The sequence below is a fragment of the Danio rerio genome, chromosome 2, assembly GCF_052040795.2.
Source record: "Danio rerio strain M-AB ecotype USA chromosome 2, GRCz13ab, whole genome shotgun sequence".
NCBI classification, from domain to species: domain Eukaryota; kingdom Metazoa; phylum Chordata; class Actinopteri; order Cypriniformes; family Danionidae; genus Danio; species Danio rerio.
In genome coordinates, this window is record NC_141022.1 from 28,690,408 (window position 1) to 28,716,355 (window position 25,948).

At 35.9% G+C, this 25,948-nt stretch overlaps 1 protein-coding gene and 1 long non-coding RNA gene across 8 annotated transcripts in view; one reads left to right on the top strand and one right to left on the bottom strand.

Moving 5' to 3' along the window:
- Positions 1–1,029: 1,029 nt before the first annotated feature.
- The window catches only part of stag1a (STAG1 cohesin complex component a), a 93,658-nt gene continuing 68,739 nt past the window's right edge, over positions 1,030–25,948 (top strand). For 6 of the 7 annotated variants that reach the window (XR_015477871.1, XR_015477872.1, XR_015477868.1 and 3 more), the window contains exon 1: positions 1,030–1,198. The gene's annotated coding sequence lies outside the window, so the exon portion shown is untranslated. 7 annotated transcript variants of the gene reach the window in all.
- Positions 10,150–14,283, bottom strand: LOC147846360 (uncharacterized). Its single transcript, XR_015478506.1, has 5 exons — positions 14,229–14,283; positions 12,880–12,985; positions 12,685–12,755; positions 11,265–11,449; positions 10,150–11,102 (listed from the first exon to the last, which is right to left on the bottom strand). It is a non-coding gene; the product is annotated as an uncharacterized LOC147846360 (long non-coding RNA).

The following is a 25,948-nucleotide window of genomic DNA, read 5'->3' on the forward strand; positions in this document are numbered from 1 at the left end:
GCCCCCCTGTTTATTGTTTTCCCATTTTCTGTTTAACAGAGAGAAGATTTTTTCAACACATTAATATAACATAATAGTTTTGATAACTCATTTTTAATAATTGATTTATTTTATCTTAGCCATGATGACAGTAAATAATATTTGACTAGATATTTTTTAAGACACTTCTATACAGCTTAAAGTGACATTTAAAGGCTTAACTAGGTTATTTAGGTTTACTAGGCAGGTTAGGGTAATTAGGCAAGTTATTGTATAAAGATGGTTTCTTCTGTAGACTATTGAAAAAACATGGCCTAAATGAGCTAATAATTTTGTCCTTAAAATGGCTTTTAGAAAATTGAAAACTGCTTTTATTCTAGCCGAAATAAAACAAGTAGCCTAAGACTTATTATTAAAAACATTAAAAAATGAAATAAATATATATATCAGACATACTGTGAAAATTTCCTTGCTCTGTTAAACATCATTTGCGAAATATTTAAAAAATGAAATAGAAAATCAAAGGGGGGCTAATGAATCTGACTTTAACTGTGTGTGTGTGTGTGTGTGTGTGTGTGTGTGTGTTTATATATTATATATATATATATATATATATATATATATATATATATATATATATATATATATATATATATATATATATATATATACACGCCACGTTACGTATAACATATTTATAAGTATTTCACACAAAATCAACACATTTCTGCTATTTTTTTCGCCATATTTGTATGGAATTTACAGAGCTCTTGAGACAACAATACGTTAACTTACTCGTCTAAAAAATCATAGTGTTGTCAAAATACACTCTATCATTTGACACGTGTGACGCCTACATTTAAGAATAGCACGGCTTTATAAAAACTACACATATCAACAGTAAAATAGTGCAATTTTAGCGTTTAAACTGCACGTCTGCTCATCCTGGTTATCAGGGTCTCTCCTCCTTCCCCCCACCACCCGCTGAGCGTCGTCTGTTCTCGGCTGTGTCCGCCAGAGGGCGCTCGGGCTCCGGTCTCGACTCGCGCCATTCGATTGTGGAAAATGCCACCAGATGGCGGTTTAGGATTGCTGCTCTTCTGAAAGGCGCGGTTCCATCTCCTGGTCCAAATTTCAATTAATAAATCCATATTTAGCAAAAGTTTTATCGAATTCCAAATAGCGGGAACGCCGACCTTTACGACCATGAGCATCCCAGGTGAGTTAAATGCGTTTTTTGTGCCGTTATTGGGGTGTGAAGAGTAGCGGGTCTGGAGATTAAAGATGGAGGACGGCGGCGCTGGTGGGGGATGGGCTGTGCTGCTGCTCTGCTCTCGCACTGGCTGCATCTCCTCAGGCCAGATCCTCACTCGTGCAGCCGGGCTCCAGCTGCTCGACCGCGGCCAGGATGGCACACACATCCCGGTCATGAGGCTGGTTTTCTGAATGCACCAGTGTAATTGAGCTCATGTGTATTTGCAGAGCTGCATCGGCTCTGTCGCAGACTGTTATCTGCACTCATTATATAATGAGCAGTTTGTTATGGCAAACACTGATTGTTGCGGGCTTTAGTAACGTTAGTTTAGTAGATGCTGGCTTGTTTTTTTTTTCAAGTTGTTTGTGTGTAACATCTGTTATTTAATCTATTAAATGCAAAAATGATTTAACTTGTCAACAGCAGGCTTAAAATGTAGTCTGTTGTGTTTGAGTCATGCTAACATGATTAATCCCAGTGTGATGAGCAGAGAAGGAGCCAGACAGGTGCAATACTGTTGCTGTAATAGGGGAATATGTATGTGAGACTTTTGAGTAAAGGTGTTTGGTGATGGGGAGGAGGAGGAGGATGGGTTAATGTTTCACCTTTTGTTTTCATCTGTGCCATTGTCAGACTAAAGGAAGATCACACAAGTAGTGAAACTTCACTTCACCTGTGTTCTTGCTGTCATTTCTCTGTTTTACTGAGACAGGTTTGTAGTGTTTTGGGTTAAACCTGAGAGGCGAATGAATTATAAATGATTTTGGAGGCTCTCTTTGGTGAATGTGGAGGAAATATTAGGGAGCAGTTGCTCTCAGTAAAGTTTGGCTTTATTTCACAAACACAAGAGCATTCCCCAATCTCTTGCGTAACATGCTTGCTTCCTATGGTGTAGGCTTTGTTGTACATCAGACTTTCAATATTTGTTTTATTTTGTTGAGAGAAGTTTTAATGATAGAAACTTTTTGTAGTGTAATGAAACAACACAATGAAGTAAGCTAAATATATTTAAAAAAACAAAACTAATAAAGATGACAGAAGCTAAAAAATGGTAACAAATTAAGTACTGGCTTATTACATGCTTATTATAAATATATTGACTGTTTATAAGTACTTATAAAGTATGGTCTTGTTCTATATCCATAATCCTGCCCAGTGTCTAAACACAGCTACCTTAATAAGAGCAGGAAATGAGTTCTTTATTGTGCTTAAAGTCTCAGGTAATAGTTTAATAGCAAGAACCGTACCTTAAAGTAAAGTGTGGTAGTTTATAATAGTAGAGCTGCACAATCTATCATTTCAGCAACGATATCGCAATGTATGTATTCACAATAGTCACATCTGCAAATAGGAGTTGGGATTATTAGTTGATCAGCAATGAAGAATGTGCAGTGTTTACATTTTACATTACATTTGATTATTCGGTAGGGGCAGGACAAAATAGTGATATGCATGAGGTGGCGCTTCTCATTATAGCGAATCGAACATATATCAATGTTGCGATTCTTAGAAATATATGTGCTGTTAGTAAAATAAATAAATCGTATAACTTTCTGATGCATTTTTCCTTGATCATTTACAAGTATCATGATATATTATGGATGGTTTTCCTGCAATGTATCGCCGATATTGTGATCTATCATTATCAAAGGTAAAATATCATCATAGTATTGCATCGTAATCGTATTACTATATCTGAATATCTGACTTCTTATTTCCCTTTAATCTTTTGCAATTTCTTTGATTCTCTCCTCTACAAGATAATGCCAATCAAAGTTAGTGATTTCATTCCAAATAAAGCTATTCACGTCATCTGACCAAATTGTATTGATATCGCAAATATAAGTCACAGCTAAATAAAATATCGCAATGTCAGATTTTTCCAATATTGTGCAGGCGTAACAATTACCAATGACACTGATGTATCGATGAATTCCAAGTCCCTGGTCTGGATTATAAAACAGTTAAAAGCAAGTCACTAACTGTTCATAGTTTTTAATAAAAAAAAATAAAATAAAAAATAAAAAAATATATATATAGACTGCACTATATTTGAAAAAACTGACTATGTGTCACACAACCAGCGATCGCTTCCCAGAAGATCGCTGGTTTTCACACAAACTCTCTAAACTACATTTCCGCTTTTCCCAGGACTACACATTCATACATGCACCGCTCCCAAACACACACGTCTGTTCATTCATCTATCCTGATTGCATCACCAGCTGAGCCTTGTTCACAGACTGATTTCATTCCATTCATAAGCCACTCTCTCACGCCACCAGTTTGCCGAGTCTTGTTTTCCCAGTGTGATAGATCTTCTCAAACCAGGTGAATTGGCAGTAATGTGTAAATAAATCATTCTAGTTTCATTTCCGATAACTTAGAGCTCATGGCATAGTATGCTAGACACAACATTAGTGATTAGTTATTGGGGGATTAAGAGCAATACATTAAATTTATATGCATTATATTTTGTACTAGTCTTATATATTATTATGGAAATATAATTCCTTTTTTTATTTGGAATCCAAAATTCTATAAAAGTAAAACTGAGTGCTGTATTCCCAATATCAGATGGGCCATTAAAAGTGTGATGTTTCAAGTTGCCTAAAAAATAAAGAAATTTGAGCACACCTTTTCTGTCATGATTAAAATTAAAAGTTGTTTGAAAATAAATACTTGGACATTATTGTTTTTTTATGGCTATTTGAACATGTAAATGGAAATGAATAGGGGGTGCACGGTTTTGGATAAATCTAAGATTGCAATATTTTGTTATTCTGCAATATATTGTGATGATACTATTTCACCAAAGGACTTGAATATCTCTATTTGGGAAAAATTAAATTTTTTTTGATTGATTAGGATGATTCCAACATAGGCTCATTCTATAAAACTTAGCCCTATATACTGGAGATCACGAATTATATTATGTTTGAGTCCGACGAAGAACAGTTCCAGACAACGGGTAAGACAAAACAGAAGCCATAAAATAAACAAGTAAATAAGAATGGGGTAAAAATCAGACGAGGGCTTTTTTTCTGGATTTATTTTAAAACTGTCCATTGGGTTTAGGGAAGTGGGTGGACGGGTCAGTCAGTATTTTTGAAAACACTATTGGTTGTGTTTAGGGAAAGAGTAGGGTGGGTCAGTCCATCAGTCAGTCAGTCATTCAGTCAGTCAGTCAGTCAGTCAATCAGTCAGTCAATCAGTCAGTCAGTCAGTCAGTCAGTCAGTCAGTCAGTCAGTCAGTCAAACAGTCAGTTGACAGCGGCTTTACGTGGATTTACGTAAGACATCTGGGGCAAATAGCACTCGCAAGAGAAATTTGAGATCTCAAAAAGAGTACAGAGCACCCTCTGGTGGATTTGCAAAAACAAAAACTGCCAAAAACGTAGCTCCTGGGACAGATTTGGTGTTCTCCAGAAATGTATATAGTGGTATGTTTTCAGAATGAGCCTGTGCTAAATGATTCTTCATGGGAGTTCATCTGCATAAAAAAACAATCTACGAGCATAGATAAATACAATAAAGAAATCATCCAAATGAAATAAAGAAGTATTTTGTTGTTTTATAAGAAGTCTAACAGTACTCAGGTAGGGCTGGACAATAATTCGATGTCAGTATATATCGCGATAGATTTTTTTTCAATAACGGTGATATGACTTTTAAACCCATTTCCGAAAGAATGTAGAAGAAAAATTTTATGTTACAACTTTTTTTTTTTATTATAATTATTATGCTTTTTCTGTTTGTTTTTTTAACGATGTGGATGTCATAATTGTAAGATTTTGGTATTATTTTGATTGTTAAATATTCAGCATATACAAAAATCTAATAAAATCTAATAAAAGTTTCTGTTCATCACGCTGGTCAAGCTAACCCCCATGAACTATATATATATATATATATATATGTGTGTGTGTGTGTGTGTATATATAATGTATAATATATATGTATATATATATATATATATATATATATATATATATATATATATATATATATATATATATATATATATATATATATATAAAACGCACACAATAAATGTCTGTACCAACAAATGTCAGATAATACCTCTAAAATTATTAAAAGTCTTTAATACCTCCAGGCTCTTATAACTTTTGTTTTTTATAAAAAAAAAGTTCACTTTTTATTTGTATTTAGCCTTTACAAACACACACACACACACACACATATATATATATATATATATATATATATATATATATATATATATATATCAGTTTGCTGACATTTGTAGGTACAGACATTAATTGTGTGCGTTCTTGTCAGTTTTTTTCTTGTCTTTTTAATATTGTCCATATCGATATTGGAATTATATGGTATCAACCGAAATTAAGACATATATCGTGATATAGTTTTTTGCCATATCGTCCAGCCCTATACTCTGGTATACAGTAATTAAATAGTTAATTGTAAAATAATACTGCATAGACTTCGTGATATAATAAATACAATAAAATTAATTATTATCAAAGTTACAATTGGTTTAATTTCTTATGTTTGAATGCTTTTAAAATCCTTATACAGTCACAGGTCTCAAAAACACATGCAAATGATAAATTATAATACAGACTCAGCATTTCATATCCTGCGATGTGTCTATTATGAATGATTATATTGCGATATCAATGTTGAAACGATAAATAAATCCACACAGTGTTTGTGTAATAGAGATAGAATGCTTATGATGACATAAACTGCTTATTTGGGATCTGTTAGAAGTTTTGCGATTGATACAATGTACTTAGGCTTTGGCTGAATGGATGTTGCCATAACGCCACATGACACGGGTCACTCGCATCACACATGAAAGTAAATAAATTCCACAACTTGCACACCTGAGGCAAATTCTACACGCTTGTGGCAAACTCGTTTCACGTTTGGTGTCTTACATGCCGCACTGCAATAATGAACCATTATTCACATGTTTGCATTGATTTAAATTGGCATTTATTTATTTCTTCTGGCTTAGCTGATTTTCATCTAGTTGACACAAGATATTTTTCGGCATGCACTGTATCTCCACTGGTGGAAATGTGCTGGTCAGTTGTGTGAGCATGTGCATCTGAGCAGAATTTCACCACACATGGTATACAGAGAGATTTGTTATTGAATTTGGCACTATATAAATAAATAATAATATAAGGGGGGGACAGGGCACACTCCTACAACGGTAGGGAAATTCATGCAACACCAGAGAATACCAATATATCAAAATGGAGGAAGAGCTTATTATCACGGTTGGTAATTACTTTATGATCAATCTTCATCTTGATACTAGTTCTACTTCTGTGCCTTTTTTGTGTCATGGTCCAAGCTGGATGTAATTGGCTGTCGTCACTATAATGATTATTACATCAGTGAGAAGGACAACCTGTAAGTTCAGTTTGCCCATCCCCCAATGACAGTTGGGTTTCAGGCTGTCCACCGGTCTTGTTTGTCAATCATTTTAAACAGGCGTTAATTTTTTTTCGTTTATGTAAAACTACCCAATCGATTCAACACATCTAATCACCAATAATACAAAGCTTTTGGCAAATCTCTATTTATACCTGATATTATAACAATATGTTGTGCATACATACATACATATGTGCATAATTTCTTACGTTTTTTAAAGTTATTAAAAAATCAGTAGCGTTTAGTTCTATATAGGTTTTACAATTCATTCTTGTTGGTCTTAAAAAGGTCTTAAAGTGTCTTAAATTTAACTTTGTGAAACTTGCAGAAACCCTGGGATTAGAGGTGGGGTTTGGGGTCACATCACCTTTTGAATATTTTGCAATATTTTTATATGAATTAAATTGTGCAAGTTAGCCACTGTTGATAGTGACCATACATAAAATACTTGGCTGGAATTGAAAATAGTTTGCCAATTTCACATATCAGTTGGTACAAAATGACTAATACTTAAATTCATAAATTTTTTCTATTTTTTGAAAAGTTAATTCTCTTTAAACACTCTTTTCAGTCTATTAATAATGAATTTATTTAGTCTAATAACAGTGTTCAGCAACATCAGGTGAATTCTACAGTCATAAATGCAGTCTGCTCCACCGGTTTCTTTTCTCCACCACATCTAAAGCAGTGCTTGGTGTGTGAAGAAGTGGAAATCACATCAAATTTTTATGCATCATCTCACTTCTGCAAACAAAAACATTGATCTTAAAAAAAAAAAACTGGGGTAAAGTTGTTTATTAGAAGAGGGTTTAAAATAGCCTTGCAAATGTAATATCGATTTAATAAAACCGTTCAACAAACAAAAAAGTTAATACTGAGTGGGTGTAGTTTTCTGCATCCCACTCCATCTTGCACATAGCTGTCTGTATACTCATGGACAAGTTTGACACATGCTTTGTACCACCAGCAGACATGTACTTAATAGTTTCAACTTTGCATATTAGACACAATATTGTCTGTCTGTTTTGCTAATGAAAATAATTCCAAATAAAGTGATCACAGAAAATCAGTTTATATGGCATAAAGAACAACAGGAAAACCTAAAATTAGTTCCTGAGGGCAGATTTTGTTCTACTGTAGGGTATATGCAAAAGGACTTTTAATTTTCAGTAACCCAGTAAAGCGCTTACAATGAACTATATACTGTTACAAAATCGCCTCGTTTAAGGTTTTTTTTATTTAAAAATCAATGATATTCACTGCCAGATTGATATATGACAGAAAGTGGGTCTCAGAATGTACAAGAAGCACTGCATTAAATGACATTTTTCTGTGCCATGTCTTTAAAAGATGAAAATTTATTTTACTCCAGTATTTTCAGTGAAGTTTCTGTGCTAGCCTGCTGATCCATGTAAACAGCTTTTCATCTCGTTTTACACTCGAACATCTAAATCAATACTTAAGTCTATTTAACCGATCATATTTTAATTACATTACAACATCGATGCTAGAAAGTTTTTAAAAAGTCACATTAACCGGTTGCCGGAAGTTTATCGGTAGGGGAAGCTATGCATATACACTATTGTCTCCACGCTACTGTTATCTATCATCATCTCAGTGTAAAAAACAAAACGAAACATACTTTTGTGAGACTTGACGACCAAAACAACAATGGCAGATTAAAGGACTGTATGTGTAATGTTTTTCACAAGGTAGCATCTTTAACTAAAGGCCTGGAATGATCAATACTACGGTTTTAGTCTTACCTTTTGTTGCAAATCCATGTGATCAGCAATTGTTTCATCATTGTACAACAACAAGCTTTTCAAACACCAATGCACAAAGGAAAACATTTCCTTTTAGCTACATTGTTGTGTAGGTTATAGGTTGTAAAACAAACTCTGAGAGAAAACTGTGGTTGTTATTCCTGAATCCTGATATTCCTGAGTTTTTAATGCCAATGATTCATTCATAAAGACAGGCATAAACTGGCCAGGGCAAAGCACAAAACCACACTTTGCAAAACATTTTTAAACTACTGTTGCTTAAACTAGTGTTAAATATTGAACACCGTATTGCAGGACTATTCAATTAGTTTGTCATGGGGGCCGGTTCATGAAAAGCATCCCAAACGAAGGGCCGGAAAGATTTTGCTATGAGTGATGACACAACTGCATAAGAGTCTATATGCTGTATATTTTTGCTCCTTAAGACACCCATGTTGGCTTTTTCTACATAAAAATGTTAATATATTGTATTTTGAAACTACATAACATCAGTGCATTCTACAATAAACTTCTTCTTTTTTTTTTAACAAACATTCAAATGTTGTATTTCAGAGCACAACAAAAGCAGTGCAGTGCTGAAGTAGGATTCTTCTACATTCAGACACATTCATATGTTATGTTTTGAACTGCATAACAATTATTTGGATTTTGGTTGTACGATTATATAGTCTAAAAAATATTCATTATTTCACGGTTATCACGTCTAATTTAAATTCAAGCTTTATATTAGGTAAGTAGCTATTTAGATTAACTGTTGTTGCCATCTGCGTTTAGGCATACATAATAATTTTAATAATAACTCGTCTAGCATATCTTTTCTTTACATTGCACTGAAAGGCACGCACAATCTCACTGTGAGATGTTTTCTATTGCGTGCGCCCGGAAAGCTCCGCTGGCGCCCGCATATTGTCATCTATTCTTACATTAGAAATAACAAACTTGCAAGCGAAAAAGACGTGATATGGTAACGGCCACTGCTTAGTTAATCCTGTATGCGTGTGTATTAGCCTCAGTGTACTTCAAACTTAAAACTAGCGACAGGCAACTTGGCATTTTGCAGCGGTTTCGTTTCGTTCCGTGCAACAGAAATGCGGCTTAGAGAAGACTTTATAATTAATAATCTGTGACGAATTAAAGAGCAGTTAATTGTTAAACCAGCTAATCGTTGCATCCCTATTAACGATATCAGTGCATTGTACAAATAACCTTTTCTACAAACATGTTTTCGGCTGCCTGCACCACTCGCTTATGATGACTTACCCAGATAGCAAAATATACTCGGGCCAGTTCCGGCTAGATTGTCGCCTGCCGGAGACTAACCCCTCGGCCCAACTTCGGCTGCCGGACTCGGGCCGGATGCCTGTGGACTCACTGCCCGATTCCGGCCCGAATCAAGCGGGCCAGATGCGGCGGCCGTAAGCGAGCCGACGCTGCGCATCCGCGCCGGAATCGGCGCGAGGGTAATGTGCGCTGCGGCCCGGAGCTGGCGCGACTCCGTATTTATACACCTTATAAAACCTTTTGGTATTACATTGGTACTTGATATATGGTATTACAACCATTTGAATTTATATAACAGCAAACACAGGCTATAATGTAAACACAAAGTGTAAGCACTGCGTTTAACCTTTGAATAAAGTGCAAACTGCATACATATTCTGTAACGAAAATAATCAAGACAAATGACAAAATAAATAAATGTTAAACGTTTATTGATTGCATGAAAAAAATAGTACTAAAATTTTATAAATAATTTTGTAGTGCACAAGAATATCAATATAAAAACAACAATAAAACAACACAATAAAGACACACAGAAAGATTTAAACAAAAAAATCTAAAAATTACACACAAACACAGATGTTTTTTAAAACAACCCTGTTTTCCCAATAGACTTGAATTAAAAATTTGTAAAAAACAGCAAAATTTTTTATAAACCTAAATATAGAAACCAATTTAAGATATAGCAAGAAACATCTTAAAAATACCAATGACAATCCGTAAAATATCCAAGTCAAACTTGTAAAAAGTACTGCAGAATTCTGAAGAAACATCTTGAAACATTTTTTAATAAAACATTAAAATAATAATAAACAAACAAATATATATATATATATATATATATATATATATATATATATATATATATATATATATATATATATATATATATATATATATATATATAAATAATTGCAGAACAAAATCAATTGCACAAACAGCAAGACATGAGTGAGATGATTATACATTTCATATATATACACGTCTTGTGCAATTTTATATTTATAATTTTATTTGTATTACGTTTATTAAAAATGTATCAAGATGTTTCTTTACAATTTGGCGCACACACATACATACATACATACCATACATACACACACACACACACACATATATATATATATACATATACATATATATATAAATGCAAATGAAAGAAACAAATTGTTCAAGTATCAGGGAACATCCTAATACACTTAAAATGTTGTTTAAAATTAAAACAAAATAGTGATGTAGACATTTGACACATTAGCTTTCTCTTCTTTCTTCCTCCATCCCTGTCAGGGGCAAGTTGTAGCTACCTTGTAATGCATTTTTCCACTTCTTTATCAGTGGCGTGGTATGGACATTTGTCCTCACTCCATCTGTGATTAAAAGATAAACAGATAATTAGTAGTGAACAAGTACTAATGTAAAAAAAAGAAAAAATTAGGAAAAAAGTAGGCTACCTACGAAGCAAAAAAAAAACTATAAAAAAAAACAAATAAACTTAAAACACTTTGAAATTAGCAAGAGCTTGAACTTACCAGTTTCTTCATTTGTTCGGGCTGCTCCTTTAGTTGATTTTCAAGCTTTTCCAAATCCAATTGGCCAAAGGAAGGTCAAATGTGTTTACATCTGGAATTTCATCACGTCTGTTTTGGTTTTGTGAGATTCAGGCCCAGCTGCTGCTTTATGACGTTGCATGATTTTAAAACTTCAGTCAGTCGTGCTAAAAAAGAAAAATAACAGATTAGTATAAATCAACCTGTAGCTTATTCTCATAAAACTTCTGTGAATACAACAGTGGGTTAGACACTGCTGATATTCTCTAGTTGATCTTTACTTTCTAGCTGCATTAAACCTTAACAAATTTAGTGATGTCTTACAAAAACATCACGAGATGCAATAAGTTCTGTCTTGATCTCAAACTGCACTAGAACAAAGACTGTAAATGTTCATAGGTGTACTGCAGGAGTGTCCAAACTTTTTGGGCCGAGGGCCAGATGCAAAAAAACAAACGTTGTCGCGGGCCAAATTTTACATACATCACACAGACATATATATATGTCTGATATGACATGATATATATATATACATGATATATATATATGACATGATATATATATACAGTTGAAGTCAGAATTGTTAGCCCCCCTAAATTATTAGCCACCGTTTATTTTTTCCCCAATTTCTGTTTAACGGAGAGTTAAACATTTTTTCCACACATTTCTAAACATATTAGTTTTAGTAACTCATTTCTAATAACTGATTTATTTTATCTTTGCCATGATGACAGTAAATAATATTTGACTAGATATTTAAGACACTTCTATACAGCTTAAAGTGACATTTAAAGGCTTAACTAGGTTAATCAAGTTAACTAGTCAAGTTAAAGTAATTAGGCAAGTTATTTTATAACAATGGTTTGTTCTGAAGACTTAAGGGGCTAATAATTTTGACCTTAAAATGGTTCATAAAAAAAATTAAACCGCTTTTTATTCTAGCCGAAATAAAACATAAGTCTTTCTCCAAAAGAAAAAATATTATCAGACATACTGTAAAAATGTTCTTGCTCTGTCAAACATCATTTGGGAAATATTTAAAAAAGAAGAAATAAATCAATGAGGGGCTAATAATTCAGACTTCAACTGTGTGTAGATAGACAGACAGACAGACAGACAGACAGACAGATAGATAGATAGATAGATCATAACAAGAACTGCTGCTTAATTGAATGCATGTAATAGCGACACCCGGTGGTTATTTATTGAATTACGTTCATTTTTGTATAGCGGGCCAGATTCTATTGATATTTATAAAAAGCCTCGGGCTGTAGTTTGGACACGCCTGGTGTACTGGAATGTACAGTATCTGTGCATCTTGATGGTGGTCTTAAGATTTCTGCCATAGTCATTGATGGTGATGTGACTTGTGGTGCTGCATTGATTTCTGAAATCTTCATACCTGCCTTTTATCCAGCCTCTTTGTTCCAAGTAATTTTTCTTCATCATGGTATAGATGTGTCTATACTGTCCCTTAATCAGATACATTTACAAAACAAAACATCACTTTAGTATAGTGCCAGGGCAAAACTCACAGGTTGTAATAGATCAATGACATAATGTTGACAGTATGTGTTTAAAATAATTGCAAACAAACCTGTTCTGTCTTGAGATGTATGACAGGCGATCATCATCCTCATCTGTCTACCAGTCAGAAATCAGAGTTGCGTGTGGATGTTTGAGTCGAGCTTCCTCATATGCATCTATAATAAAACATCACATTGTTGTTAACCTCCCGTAAAGAAAAGTTCAAATCCTGAAATACTATCAAAGTCAATTAATGCATATAATACCTATAGTGTAAATAATCAGTACACAGAAGGTTGCACAAGATTTATTCGGAGATTCATGCAGAGTGACAGCCTTATGAATCTGAGACATAGATTTGTAAGATGGTCAAGCACATGCATTATTCTGTACCCATGAAGATTAACCTACCATTGTGAAAAATGTTTGATGATGATAGCCAATAACAATAAACCATTTCAGCTGTTTGTGAAGCAATTAGTAATGTAATGTCTGAAAAGCTCAATCTATGTTGAAAATGTATCAGCAGTTTACAGCTTATAATGGACTTTTAGCACACAACTATAGCATGCCTATTCACGTTCAAAAGAGTGTGCCATTGACTTCTTTGGTCGTGATGTGCTGCAAAATGATGTCACTAACCTTTGTTAAACAAGAACAATGAGACTTAACCAACAAATATTGTTACCCATTCATTTAAATCAGAATTTATCACTGTCAATAACATAAAAAACAAAAAAAAAAACATCAAAATCTGCTTTAAGACGTTCAGTTTTACATTAACTGATCATTACAGCTTGAACAAAAGATATAATTGATTCACATAGGCTAACACATATGAATTAAAGTGCATAGTAATATATTTCTCTCGGATAATTTAAAGAGAATAGTAAACAGTCGAGTTTCGATCATTTTCGTGACTAACTGCATAAACAAGATAAACAATATTTTATTAATCCAAAACGATTGGTTTTTATTTACACATAATCACAGAATTAATACTGTTGGATAAGTATACGCCTGTACAATGATTTTTTCAACATCCACGGTACTTTATAATGTTAAATCAGGAAAAAAACACGTTTTGCCAAGTTAGTTAATGGATTCGTCTACAGAAACTTTCTTTAACGCAGTTAGCATACACACAAATTCGTTTCATGTTTCTTTAAAATAATTAAAATAGTTTTCAGTTACTACACACGTTACAATCTAACATTGTGTAAAAGGAAAAGGAACTTTCAGACGTGTTTGTAACTGTTAGCGTTAGCATACATTAGCTCCAGTCGTGTTTCTTAAAGCAAGTTACATTTCGTATCAAACTGTTTTAAATTACTAAATGCTGTTACAACCAAACACCGTGGAAATGTTTTAAGCTCTAAATTCGCTAATTATACAGAACACAAGCAGTAAAAAGCTTACCTTTCTGACCGGACTCCACGTGAAATGTTTGAAAAACCAAACTTTTTCTTCTTGTGATCTTCGTGCCATGGTGGTTGACAACCAGCTTTTTGGAGCATTACCGCCACCGTCTGGATTGGAGTTTGGATCAGGAATTTAGTAACGCATGTGTTTATTATGAAACCAACTTCTGCTTTAAAAAAACAGTCAGCACAGGAGCGTGCTATCTCAAAAATAAGCGAATTTTACATAGTTTTTCTCTAGATGACATGTATAATCTATTTATAAATAATATTGTTTTGTTTGCGTCTAAACATTGCGACCATCCACACTAAATATTCTTTTTTTTTTTGCTATCGTACCATTAATATTTTCTCAAATTATCATTAAACGTGGAGCTAACAGATTACTAGATAAAATAAGAAGTTAATCGGTTGCCATCAGCCGAGTCCTTGCCAGAAGCGGCCAGGATATGGTTGACCGGAATCGGGCCAGTGCTTTACAGCCGCATCACAACCGCATGTGCGCGAGCGAGCTGCGGGCCGCACTCGGCCCGGATAACACTCGCCGATGCCGAGTCGGAGCCGGAGGCGCCGAGGGGCAGCCGAGCTCGGGCCGATTACTGCCTGCTATCTGGGTACGCTCTGTGCAGCCTTTAACTGCAGCTCTTGCTGTTATTGAACAGAGACGCACGTCACTTCATAACCATAGCGGCCGTTTGTCGACTGAACTTAATTTGTTTTTGATGTTTTGGTCACACTGTTTGGAGGGCCAGAACAAAGTGCCTCGGGGGCTGGATTTGGCCCACGGGCCGCCAATTGAATAGCCCTGCCCTATTGGATAGTCATAATTGGTCACAATTAGGGCTGCACGATTTTGGCTAAAGTGAGAACCACTTTTTTTTGCTTAAAATCATGATCACGATTCTGTAGAGGTAAAATAAAGGGTAATGTGAGTAACCTATTATTACTGTTATTGCTTAAACATATGATAAAAATGGTAAAACAACTATTATAATATTTGGTCTATCTGTAGTTGTGTTGTTGGTTAAAATGCTAAAACTGGTATAGACTTGGTGGACTTAAACAGACTTTACTGGACTTTTTGTCCTGGTTGTTAATGCACAGTATAAAGTGATGACAACAGAATACAATTATTCATAATTCTGAATTTGAATTATTGTGTTTGAGACTTATGTTTGCCATTTGTAATTGACAACATTATCAAACCTTTTTTTCACTAGTAAAATGAGACATTTGTCATTATCAGATTCCCTCTTGCAATATATTCAACATTATATAGGCTAGAGTATTTATACTGCCACTGTTTATACTGACATTTATTTTGATGCACAACACTTTGTATTCCTTATGAAAGAAAAAAAATGTCAAATGATTGTCGTAATCATAACTGTAAAATGCGATATGATCATTTAAATGATGTGCATATATGCAAATCATACTTCCTGTGCGGCTCTCCAACAATCGCTCGGTGCAACAAACTGAACGCTATTTACAACTTTATTACCTGTTATTCACATGCCTATATTCTCTAAAGACTTCATTGATGGGCACACGCACATCCTCTCGTTGTAAACAAACAGCTCGTCAGCTAATACGAGATTTTGCGGTCCCAAGTATGTCATAACATTAAGACAGAAATGACATTTTTAGGTGAGTTATACCTTATAAATACAGTGTGTGACACTTTTAACACCATTTGGAGTTGTCCATGTTGCTGAGCCATGTAAATAAAGCCTGGTTTATACTTCTGCGTCACGTGACCAGCGTAACCCACGGCGCAGGCAACGCGTGTGGCTGTGCATTTATACTTCTGCGCGCTGTCTCTGTTGGTCTGCAATAACACTTCCGAAACGCTAGTTGGCAGTAAGGTGTAAATGTGTCTCTGTGTCAAGTTTCTTCGCTGCTTTCTTGCTTCTCCTGAACACTTCCGGGATGTACAAGTGGCTCAAACTCGCCCATTTTGAGGCAGGAACTGGCAGACGTGCAACAACTTTAACTATGAGGTAAACACAAAACAAAACTTTCCATCCGGAGCTCCTTCACGGTACTCCACACTTGTAAACAATTGCTCGCGCTATTCGCGCGGCTCTCGGTCCCGCCCAGACTCGTCAGCACTACCAAGCCGACCAATCACAGAACTTACGCTACGCGTCGTTACGACGTGTAGTTACATTTTTTGAGAGGTGCACGTCAGTTACGGCGACGTTTGATGCAGAAGTATAAATCAGCCTTAAGACAATGTGTGCGATTGCCTTTACACTTCTTCTCTGACTTTGAAAAAAAATTGGCTGAATTGTAGAAAAGCTAAATTAAGATCATAAAAAAAGTTTAAATTAAATATTAAAAAGTTTATGTAATAATTAATTATAGATAATTAATTACAAAAAAATCTGTATGCACATACAACAATAATGCTATTTAAAGGTAAAGCCTATTTATAAAAGTGGCCATATTTGAAGATGCACACTCAAATTTCCAGTAACTGTTCTCCCGTCAGCTGGGTGTCTGTAGCAGATCTGCGAGATTACCAATTATTTCACCTGCCACCTTCAGTCTTCACACTTCTCCGGATACAACTGACAGTATGGATATGTGATTATCTTCCTCTCTGACGTTACTCTCAAAACAGAGATGAATGGGGCCTTTGTGTCTGGTGAAAGAACGTGATTGAAGCTTGTTAAAGTGCAGCAGTGAGAGTAAGAAGGCTCCATGCTGTGTTTCTCCTCCCGCTCCTGCAGTCTCCATTTTGTGAGCGCCTGCAGAGAGGCGGCCATGACTGTGCTCCAGTGACACCAACACAAAAGCACACTCTGCCTATGCCATTCAACTGCTTGTGACCGGCACAGACTCACTGCTGTGGGGATGAAAGTGTTGTTTGTACAGGATTTAATGGCTGGGAGCGTTGTCCTCTGGTAAAATGCATTGCTTGCCTCTAGTGAAACTCCCAGTGGATCTGTCTCATCAGTTATTACTGTAGTTACTCACACATACAGCTGCCGGTGTGTGCGTCTGTTAGAGAAAGGGAAACGTCTTTCTCAGTCCTCAGGACCTTTTTCACAGTTAATGTGCGTTTGGTGTCTCTGCTGAACAATCCCTTCAGAATAAAATCAGGAAGTCAGCACAATGACATGCCTCACAGCTACAGCTGCATTCACACATCCCACCTAGTAAAGTGATTTCACACTAGTCAACAGCTTGTCTTTACTTATTATGTCTGATGTGCATTACATTTTCTTTTTCATCTGGTGAAATTGTAATTGCATCGTAATATTTATTGCAGAAAAACTAAATATTGCAGTCTCATTTTTTCACACTATTGTGTAATTGGTTAATAAAACTCAATGTAATGTTCTTAGGTAATGAATTGAATGAGGTATTCGTGAACCGCTTAGGCAGTGAGTTGGGTTTTGATTTTTCAGCTTAACTAATTTTGCTCCAGTGTCATTTTTGTTTACAGTGAAGTGCCTCCAAATTGCTGCCATTTATGACTGTGTATTGGCAAGAATCTTATGTGATATGATGTGCAGGGCTCAACTAGGTCTGGGCAATTAATCGAAAAGTAATTGAAATCGACATTCAGAATCTATAATCGATCAATTATATTTCTGCATTGAGCCCCGCATACGCACACCTCTCAAAAAGTTTAACTACACGTCTCGACTCGGCAAGCTCTGTGATTGGTCTGTTTGGTACGGTGATGATCGTGGGCAGCGCTGAGAGCTGTGAGCCCGATGGAGTGAGTGTTTGCAAGGGTCGAGTCTTGTGGAGGAGCTCCATATGGAAACTTTTGTTTTATGTTTACCTTATGTTTAAAGTTGTTGCACATCCGCCGATTCCCGCCTTTGAATGAGCGAGTTTAAGCTACTTGTACATTATGGTAGCATTCAGAATCTAAACACCCATGAAGAAACTCGACACAGAGGCAAAAAATAAAATAAAAATCATTGTTCATTAATCATAATCAAGTTAAAATGTTAAATTAATTGAGGTTTAGATTTTAGGCAAAATCACCTAGTCCTAGGCACAACGATAGGACTACCCGATGGCCCTGGGCCAGCATGAGAGACTCTCAGGACAGTAGACTGGATCGTTACTGGTTCAATCGCTGCCTTGTCACTAAAGTTAAATTTTTAATTAATGTGACTATTTGTGAATTGCTTGCAATAACAGTCTTAGAATCAAGAAACGGTTTGTACTTTTAAACCTTTGAATGCTCCCTTCTTTGTGATGTCGTAAACACTGTAATGCTTTTCGGTTTCCCTTATCTGATTGGATATTTTGAGCGTGTTTTTTTTTCTTTAACCTGGTAACAACCAGTACAGCGAAAAGTGATGGCAACATGGCAGAAGCATCACATTATGAGGCTTAAAGAAAAAGTCTGTTTCTAATGTCTTGGAAGCAGACATTTACGTGGGTATAACGGCTAAAAAAAATGAAGTGACGTTTTGCACAGTTTGGCAGGTCAGCCACCTTTTTAAAAATCATTTCGAACTGCAATAAAATACATAAACATTTTCCATACTGCTTGTTTTGATTGCATAAAACTTAGATTTTTGGTCATTACACATTTATTAAATGGTAAAAATATTTAAATTCTACATTGACAGATGTTATTTTTAAAATATGTGGCTAAGAAATAGCTATTAACTTGTAAAAGTGAAAAGTGAAAATCTCAACCACTAGTTGATAGGGCTTGTAGATAAAATAGTTATAATATAGGTCAGTAATTCTCAAACTTTTTAAATCAAGTACCACCTCAGAAAAAATTGTTCCTCCAAGTACCACCATAATGACCAATATTGAAATACAGTAGCGTAGTAGGCTCAGTAAAACAGCTACAGCTCTTTAAACATTGTAAATAGTAACATTAACACTGAACTCTGCATATATATATATATATATATATATATATATATATATATATATATATATATATATATAAGAAAACAAACAAAATAAAATGTCAACGTTTAAATTAATATGTGCTTTAAAAGCTTCATTAAAAATGGTAGGCTACTGTTCTTAAAAAGTAAAAAAAAAAAAAAACTCCTGTACTTAAATGTAAAGTGTTAACCTATAGTATCCTATTCATCAATACCTGGAAATGTTGCTTGGACCTATATAGGCTATATGTCATCATATTCATATTCGAACCATTTTTGATACGTTTTTAAATATATGGTGGTTGTACAAGACATGTAGGATTCCTCTGCGTACCACTAGAAGGAAGCCTGCGTACCACTAGTGGTACAAGTACCACAGTTTGAGAACCACTGATATAGGTTATGATACCAAATATTTCTTTAATGTATGCTATTCAATATTTTGCAAAGCTTCTGCAGTTTTCCTAATTTTACAAAAACCTTAGTAGAAGTTTTTAGTCCATGCTTAGTCTACTCTGAACACGACACTGAGACGTAGAAACTCTATTTGTTTTGAGTGGTTACAAATTTATGGCATGTGTAAATTTCTGCTCTGTCCTGTCTTACAAGGTGGCCAATAGGGTTGGGTCAATAGACGATGCCATCGTCCATCGTCGATGGCCGATAAACATCACGATGCTAAGCTCGCATCGCCGATTCTCCGCCCCTTCCTCGTCGCAAAGCCGCTCGTGACAAAAACACACTCAAGCCCCGTTTACACTAATACATCTTAGTAGTAAAATGCCATTTTAGAATGAAAATGATCCACATTCACAGTGGTGTTTCATCTAGCATTTCTAAACAGCCATCCATCGGCTGAAAACGCACATCACGTGACCACACACACAGACACAGCCCCACACACAGCCACACACACTGTCATGCACTCGTCTGAGCTGTAGTTTAGCAGTGCACGTCGGACAGTTTATCAAGGATGTACTGCTGGATTGCGTCTCACGATAGTTGTTAAAGGTGACATTTAATTAATCTTGTCTCTATCTACAACACGTCACAGCGTCAGTACACTGCTTCAATCTTTCGCTTTCATGCTTGTACTTAGTCATTTTAGTGAAAACCTCACATAATGTTGGTTGTGCATCTTTTTTACCAAAGTTTGTCGATGCCATTATAACGGCACAGATCACTCTGCCTATTCATGCCAGAGCACCGCAGAAAAATTGATTGACAGGTGGTAATTTGTGTGTAAATTTTTGTAGTTGAAACGGTAGGCTACAAGTAATTAATTCATTATGAATTAATTAATTATTCACAAAGAATTAATTCACCCCCGCATATGACGACAATGCAATCGTCCATCGCAATGTTTCACATTAGACATTGTACAATGCCAAATTGGTCGGAATTTATCATGAACAATCTTGGACGCAAGCTGATAATTAAATAATGGTAGTGTTTTGGAAAATCAATATAGTATCACTAAATATAATGTAGTGAAATGTTTTGATAATTTGGTACATTCCCAGTGCAATTATTTTCAAGAAATAGGCAGTGATGAGAACCATAAATGTTTTAGTCACTGCTTTTGTCAATAATGGCATGAAACATATTTCTTATTTGGTGGTTCCGTTTGACTTGTGCCATCATCCTCTGGCTTTCATTGGAGATTTAATACTGCACAAAATCGTGCTTCCCTGACAAGTTGTGCATAACAGCTTTTAATAAATAACAAGTGATTTATTACAAGTAATGCTGATTTATTGTGCAACTCAACTGTTGGCGTTATTGTCCTGCAGCAGTTCAGATTTAAGAGAACTCATAAGAGAGCTTTTATTATGGGCTATTCCTCTTGCTGGCAAGTAGTACTGCTTAGCAGACAGTGATGAAGGAAGATTATAGCGAGCCCAGCATTCAGGTTTAATCCCGAGATCCCTGAAGATTAAGGGATTCTCGTGTCCCATGGGTCAGTCATCTGCTGTTTGGAGCACCTCATCTCATTAGTGTGCAGTTGAAGCCTTATGCTTTAAACGGTGTACTGTGTCTGGGAGAAATAGATGTTACACAGAGTGGCTGCTACAGACAGGGCTCCTTTATAGTTACATGCAGTAAAAAATGTATGAATGTCATTGCATTAGACCTGAAGCCAAGTGGCTTCTGCCAGCAAATGATTTTAGATCTTTTCTCAAAGCTTACAGCTTATTTGGTGTTAACTGCACTTAAATATGCCCATTTTATTTATGTGTCTGAATTTGCAGTGCTTTTATAGCAGAAGTAGATTCTCAGGACCACAGCAATTTTTGTTTTATTTTTTAAAATAGTTTTAATTCATTTATGAAGCAACAGTATTTTTCAAACTTTTCAAACTGTGTGGGCTTTTGAAAACAATAGCATTATTGTCTCATTAATATTACCATCATTATTTAACATGACTAAATCAGGATTTAGTTAAAAAAACAAAAAACAACAAAAAAAAACTAAACAGCTCTCCGTCCACACCAAAACGCTGAAAACGCACATCACGTGACCACACACACACTCTCGGGCAAGCGCTCCAGCATTTCTACCCAGATGAGAGCTCTGCTTGTCGGACTGCTCATCAAGCATCTCCCGCTGGATCTAATCTCACTATATTTGCTAAACGTGATATTTCATTCATGTTGTTATCTTTATCTAACAACATAGGCCAATTCCCTGACTTTGGTCATTGGAATCTATTAAGTTACTTGTTCACGGGTAACATGTTTTGATTAAGCGCAAAGATAAGTTAATGATTAATCCAGGTACATTGACTGATCGCTTGCCTTTATTTCCTACAATGTATAAACTTATTGTATGTTATACTTTTATAATTATCGATTATTAAAACTGATATTCAGCAAAAGAGAGGGTGTGTTTCGTATTTTCACTGAAATTGAAAGGAGGCAGTTGTTATCGGCTCCGTTTTGTTATAAATATCCACACAGTGAAGATGACGCTCATATATGCAGCACGGCGCCTCAACATTTCTGCTGTCTGTTAAGTTGCTAATATTAAAAAGAAAATAGGCAGTTCCTTAAATCATGTTTACATTTTATTGTTGAGAAAGTGAAACAACGTAGCCAAGGTGATGTGAATGAAGTTATAAAGTACACTGTTCCCTTTGAAGATTTACCCGTGTCCTCGGTATGTTTTCCATATCAAACTGAGAAGTGGGAGACTGCAGCCTTGATCAAATTTGCGAAGTCTTAACTTACAAGAAGAGGATGCGAGACTGAACTGTGTGTGGGCTACTTAATATTGAGGAAAAGCCCCAATCAGATAGGCGAACGTTTGCAGCCCCGCCTCCGTTTTCAGATGTCTCCGTCTTTCCCCATCCACACTGAGACGGAGCAGCAGCGTTTTAGAATGAAAACGGCCTTTCCAGCGTTTTCAAAAAGCTTCATTTTCGGCGCTCGAGAACTCCGGCGTAGTGTGGACGGATGGCGTAACCGTAACAAAACGTATGCGTTTTCAAACTAAAACGCACTAGTGTAAACGGGGCCATAGTCTCTCAAGATTGTTCTGGGTCTTTCCCGAGGCCTCCTCCCGGTAGGACATGCCTGAAACACGTGCCTAGGTAGGCAACCAGGAGGCATCCGAAGCAGATTGCCGAGCCACCTCAGCTGAATTCTCTAAATGTGGAGAAGCAGCGGCTCTACTCCAAACTCTCCCCGGGTGACAGAGCTCCTCACCCTAACCATAAGAGTGCGCCCTGCCACCCTGTGAAGGAAACTCATTTTGGCCACCTGAAGCTCATGACCATAGGTGAGAGTAGGAACGTAGATTTACCGGTAAATCGAGAGCTTTGCCTTTCCGCTCAGCTCCTTCTTTACCACAATGGACCGCTACATTGACTACATCATTGCTGCCGCTGCACCAATCAATTCTGAAATGAACTCGCTCCACTGAAATTAACTTACGTTTCCTATTATTCGTCAGCATGTGAGCAGCAGCATTTTGCACCAGTTGTAACTGATGAATTAAGGTTTGGTTAATTCCAACATAAAGTGCATTGCAATAGTCGAGACAAGAGCTAATAAAAGCATGAATGGCGTTCTCTAGATTATGCTGACTCAGAAATGCCTTGACTTTGGCAAGAAGCCGAAGTTGGAAAAAGCTTGCCTTGATCACTGAATGAACCTGTTTATTCAATTTTTAAACAACTGTTTAAATTCACTCCAAAATTTTTACCTACATTGCAAAAATGTGGGGAAAAGCTAAGATGATTTGAGGGTAAAATGTGCATAACAATTGCAGCTTTTTCTAAATTACAAGTGTAAAGTAATGTTATTATTGTCTCATTAATATTACCATCATTATTTAACATGACAAAATCTGAATTTTGTTTATAAAAACTATATATTATAACTAAATTTAATGTGTTTTTAAAGCACAGGCTTTTGAAAACAATACCATTATTGTTTAATTAATATTACCATCATTATTTATATTTATAATGACAAAATCAGGAATTTTGTGTTCAGTCTATAGGCATGTAAAACAAATCAACAATGGCAAACGACAAGACCATTATGTATAGGATATGTTTCCTTACAAAATCACATCTTCAACTGTTTTCTTGGCATGCACAATACAGATTTTTGCAGATCCATCTGAATGGGTAATTATGCAAAACTTTTTAAAAATTGTGTAAAAAAACATCAATTTACATCGTTGTCCTGCAAACATGCGGTAAAGTTCACACTTAAAGGATACAACAAAATAACTTAATTTTCATAATTGAATAAGTTTAATAATTGTCATAAATCATGAAACAATGCCAACATATGTGCAGATATATGTGCAAAATTCACATGCTAATTTGTGACTAATTGTTCAATTTCAGCCTCATTATAGCCCTATGGATAACTGGAATTTTCCCTTAAACTATACTTTAACTATTTAATATTAGTCTACTTCAGTTCACAAAAAGTGCAAACGTTGAATTGAGCCTAGTAATATCTTGTAATATCCTAGACTAACATAGTGAGCAATTATTATAGTTGCAACCCAAGCTCATTCTGAAAACGTTGCCCTATATAGATTTCTGAAGATGGCGAAATACGTCCCAGTTTTTGTTTTCACGAATCCAGCAGAGGCTGCTGTGTACGCATTTAAGATGTCAAATTTCTCTTGCGAATGCCATTTGCTCCTGCTCTTCTCATGTAAATCCTTCAGAGGCTGCTGTCGACTGACTGACCAACTGACTGATTCATACACCCACCCACCCCTTTCCTAAACCCAATCGATACTGTTTTAAAAAGCACCATTCTTTGCCGGACTTGAACCCCATCGTTGCGGTCAACTGCGAGCTACATGGCGAGCTAACCGGACAAACTGGTAACAGCGGGAAAGCCATTCATATGGAGGTAGGCGGGCAGCTGCTATCGCGAAAAGGAAAGACGTCACACCGCCTTGTAGCATTCATTTTAAGGACGAAATGCAGGCATCAGATTTCCAGCAACATAATTTGCGATCTTCAGAAATATATATAGGGCTACGTTTTCAGAATGAGCTTATGTTGCATAGTTGACATGAAAATTTTTTTAAAACAATAGCCAACTGATTTTATTTTATACAATTTCCAAAGCAACTAAACAATAAATGATATAGTCATATATATATATATATATATATATATATATATATATATATATATATATATATATATATATATATATATATATATTAATGACAAAACCAACATAACCGCTAACTGTTGTTCATTCGTTCTTTTATTTTATTTTCAGCTTAGTCCCTTTATTAATCTGGGGTCGCCACAGTAGAATGGACCGCCAACTTGTCCAGCATTAGTTTTACGCAGCGGATGCCCTTCCAGCTGAAACCCATCTCTCGGAAACATCCATACACACTCATTCACACTCATACACTACGGACAATTTAGTCCAACCAATACCACATGTCTTTGGACTGTGGGGGAAACCGAAGCACTGCGAACACTGGGAGAACATGCAAACTCCACACAGAAACGCCAACTGACCCAGCTGAGGCTCGAACCTACGACCTTCTTGCTGTGGGGCAACAGCATTACCCACTGCGCCACCGCGTCGCCCCACTAATAGTTGTAGTAATTTTTAAATGGAATGGAAAATACAAAAAATAATGGCTAATAATGATAAGGAATTAATAACAAATCTCAACCATACTAAAATAACACTGAGCAACCAGACTTTTTTGCTCTTGCAAGTCCATAGAGGAACTTGAACTGGTCTGCAACTAATAACATCACTTCAACTTTAGCCGGCTCCTATTTTCAACTCATTTCCATTTCCTGACAGTTCACCCTCAGCTTTTCTTTTTCAATCTGTGCTATGTTTGATTTGTAAAATGTCTCTCCATTCCATTGAGCTATTAATCCTTTACCTGACATTCCTCTCCTGCAGGTGAATGGCCTTTTTGTCATGTACGTCGTCATTATGATGGCTTGTCTCAACAAAGCCCTTTTGTTAAAAGCGCACTCTGTAAATTCATGTACAGACTAAGACTTTTACTTTTTCACATTCCGTATGTTTCGTTCACTCTGGGCTCTTTTCCACTGACGAGACTGAGGGTCCTGAAATATGTGTGAATCAGGGGGAGCAGATGGAATTACAGACTGTGAACAAATCAACAGAGAAGTCAAGCTGCTGCCTTACACAGATCCCGTTTCAGTAATGTGTTTTGTCATGTAATGTAATTCTCCTGCTCTGTAAGGCAGAAAGCGTCCACTTATCCGCTCAGTCAGATCATGAGTTTATGTAAAAACAGTGCTTTTGCATAACCTTAAAATTGCACTTTGCCATTATCTTGTTTTCTTCCT